The 3,513-nt window shown below is 41.6% G+C and overlaps 1 long non-coding RNA gene across 1 annotated transcript; it reads right to left on the bottom strand.

Moving 5' to 3' along the window:
- Positions 1–850: 850 nt before the first annotated feature.
- LOC119342237 lies at positions 851–3,145 on the bottom strand. Its single transcript, XR_005165472.1, has 2 exons — positions 2,813–3,145; positions 851–1,272 (listed from the first exon to the last, which is right to left on the bottom strand). It is a non-coding gene; the product is annotated as an uncharacterized LOC119342237 (long non-coding RNA).
- Between the last annotated feature and the right edge of the window lie 368 nt (positions 3,146–3,513).

The raw sequence follows: 3,513 nt of genomic DNA on the forward strand, positions 1-3,513 counted from the left end.
TTAACCAAAATTTTCTATTTTTTCGCCTTCCGCAAAACCGCTGCACCGGACTGTTTACATGAGCATCAAAGATGGCTGAGAATGAGAAGAATCAAAACAGAAAAAATTACGCATTGCAAGACGCCGAGATGAAACACGCTAGGGTCTAGAGCTGTGAACGCCCTGACATGTCAAACGATGTGTTTCCCCTGTTTCTTTCTGTCAGTTGATGGAAGAGTAGGTGCCACGCCGGCGCCATGTCATGTGGACCGAGGCTGGACATTGACTTGTTATCTCCAATCGGCGTGTTCCTTTAACGTTGGTGTTTGTTTGTTAGTTTGTATTGTAGTTGTTGGATCTAAAGTTTGGTGGATCTGAACATATAGAATCGGAGGCAGCAGCAAGGACTACTTGCCTCAGCTATATTTCCATGCTCGTCTCAATGATTGCTGACATTTCTACCTGTCTTACCGGGGAAATATCCTGTGCTCCGACGCATCTGGTGCTCCAGGTACTCCCTACACAGCCAAAACGTTGGATGCACAGCCAAAACGTTGGATGCAGAATGTAGGGACAGGATGAAATATCAACGTCCCACCCATCAGATTTTGCAAAAAGAACCCCATGTAGGTACAGAATAGCAGTCACAGTTGCATCAAGTTGCTCCAAAAATGTGCTGCTCCAGTCAGGAACAGAAACACGTCCTGTGTAGCATCTTTGGAACAGGTTTCGTTAATTCATTCCTAATCATTTTCTAAAAGAATATACCATTGATAGGAATTAGTTCCCAATCTATTCTGGGAGTATCAACCAGCAAGGTTGAACTGAGAGTGTACTTTCTGTCCATTGTGTGTCGTCAGTAGGTGCTTACTTTGTGTTAATGCTTCCAGCTTCATCCAACTCAGAAATATACTAGTACAAATAGTTTTGTGGAATTCCCAAACTGGGCCAGCTTACAACAAGCAAAATAGAAACCAGGCTACAATCAAAAGAAGCTAAACCATTGTACAGGATGAGAAACTAGACATCAATATTCAGGAAGCAGCCAACGCCCTCTTTCACTTCGTCGGTCTCCCAGGCCAGTAGTCACACTCACGAAACTAACAACACTCTTGTGCATGTTACAGAAAAAAGAAAAAGGACAAGAGGCGCTAGCTGCAACACAACGGCAACTAGTTGTACAAGCTGTACCAAAAGTCTACAATAATGTAACCAGTTTCATATAGCACATGAATAAAGGCATTTCTCATCCATTATTTAATCACGAAGTGATGTCTGCTCCCATGGGTTGTGCTGCAAAGTATCAAACAAGTTCTAGTCAAATGTTTGCAAATTCCAGTTTCGTGCATAAATACAACAAGTCTATGGTACAGAGAGTATCGTGGATTTTCCAAGATAAAAAACATATATATTCCATAGGAAATGCACAACATAAACATTCAGCAAGTCGATTTGAGAAGGTAAGCTAATTCTAAGAATAAAGAATTAGCAAGTCCATGATCCGAGATTTGTAATTATGTTATGTCTATTGTGCAGTTCATTTCTTTCTATCACTTACAGGATTGAGAATCTGTAGATAGCTCTGGTTGATGGAACAGAGTTGCACTCATCAGTTGTGTTATAAAATGCGACACCATATAAAACATTTGTGGTAAGAGTACAGTGAATATGTAGCAGTGGAGTTTATTAGCTCCAGTTTTGTAGGAATAATTAACAAATATCCTCTAAATTGGCACACGGTTTCTTTTTGCAGGACCTTGTGCTTGCCAATACTCTTCCAGGGGAGTTCCTCTGTTCTAGCAAGACAGCAGGTTATAGCTCTGTAAGTACTCAATTATAAGCAAAATAGTGGAACTGCATTGGTGGTGCGCATTGTTACAAATATTTGTCTATGCAATATATAATGATAACCTTGTCCATTTACTTAGTATACTTTATCCATTATTATCCTTGTGTACATGAGCATGAATGCCAAAGTTTTGTCAAGTAACAAGAACTCATGATTTTAGGAAACAGACTATTCATAGCAATGCTAAACAACATCTGAAAAATTCTTACATGCAAAGCTATTTATGTTCCACATGGAATTTCAGTAACCAACTTGTAATATAGATTGCTTCCCATTTTCTCTGAAGAACAGGCAACAACAAATATAAATGTCGTTGTTGATACGCTGCCACAGTTTCACCATTGCAAAAACAAAACCCCTGAAGGTGGCCTGGAGCAGATGCGTACCATACACATTGGATCTGAAAGGTACTTAAAGTTAGGGGACATTTCCTATCTGTGCACATATATATGTCAACTGTGCCGATTGTTCTTCTGCATATCTGTGGGAAGCAACAATCTGAGAGACACTGCTTGTTATCTTGGTCATGTTCATGTATAGTAGCACAAGGAAAATGATCTCTTAATTCAACAGTGTCACTCTTCAATAGCAAATTGATCTGACTACATGGGCGTGGACTTACTATTATTACCCTCCATTAATTTGTACAATTGCTAGATGCTTCATCCACATCACACTAAAATTACTTGTTCTAAGTTGCTGATATTTTACTTCGAATCGGATAAAATTATTTCAAACTCTTCTCTGGTCATAAATTACGGACATTTTTCTGTGAGTAATTTCTCGATATTTAGCCTAAGCAAAATATAGCAAGTTGTTTCAGTGATTTCTAAAAAATGTAGTCTAAGAAAAATACAGAGAAATATCACCACAGTTAATCTCAGCTAGGATTAACTACATCTAACACAATCAGCATGAAGGGGATGGCGGATTAGAACCAAAATACACAACAAAAACAAAAGGTTTTAACATCCAAAGTGATACCTGAAGGCTGGAGTTGTCTTCTCCAGCGTCAGTGGATGGCGGATCTAGCCGTCGGCTGGTGGCAAAGGCAGGCGTTGGCCGATGGCGGAGCTAGCCGTCGGGGTGTGGTGACGGGATGGCGCCGAGGTGGAGAATGGTGGCGCGGGGATGGGGCGGTCAGTCCGCTGTACGTAGGAACAGGTCGAGGTCGCAACGGAGCAGACGGTGAGGTTGCGGCGCAGTAGTCGGCGAGCTTCGCTGCCGGAGCCTGGCCCTCTGTTCGTGTTCGTTCAAGCGAGGCAGCATAGGTTGGAGAAACGTTACTCTATTCTGTACCTACATGGGGTTCTTTTTGCAAAATCTGAAGGGTGGGGCGTTGGGATTTCATCCTATCCCTACATTCTGCATCCAACGTTGTGACTGTGCATGGAGTACCGGGAGCACCAGATCCTTCGGAGCACGGGATATTTTCCCTGTCTTAGAGCATTACTAGTAGAACCCTCAAACCCTCAAACCCTTGTAGCAGTTTTAAGGGTTGAGAAGTGCCAGTTTTTGACACTTTTAAGGGTTGAAAAACAGGGGCAAAGACTAGAACCCTCAAACCCAACCCGTAAACTGCTTTAAGGGTTGGATTTGAGGGTTCTAGTCTTTGCCTCAACCCCAACCTTTAAAACTGTCATTTCATATATCACACATTTCATCACATTTCATCATAGGACATA

The sequence above is a fragment of the Triticum dicoccoides genome, chromosome 7B (genome assembly GCF_002162155.2).
Source record: "Triticum dicoccoides isolate Atlit2015 ecotype Zavitan chromosome 7B, WEW_v2.0, whole genome shotgun sequence".
NCBI classification, from domain to species: domain Eukaryota; kingdom Viridiplantae; phylum Streptophyta; class Magnoliopsida; order Poales; family Poaceae; genus Triticum; species Triticum dicoccoides.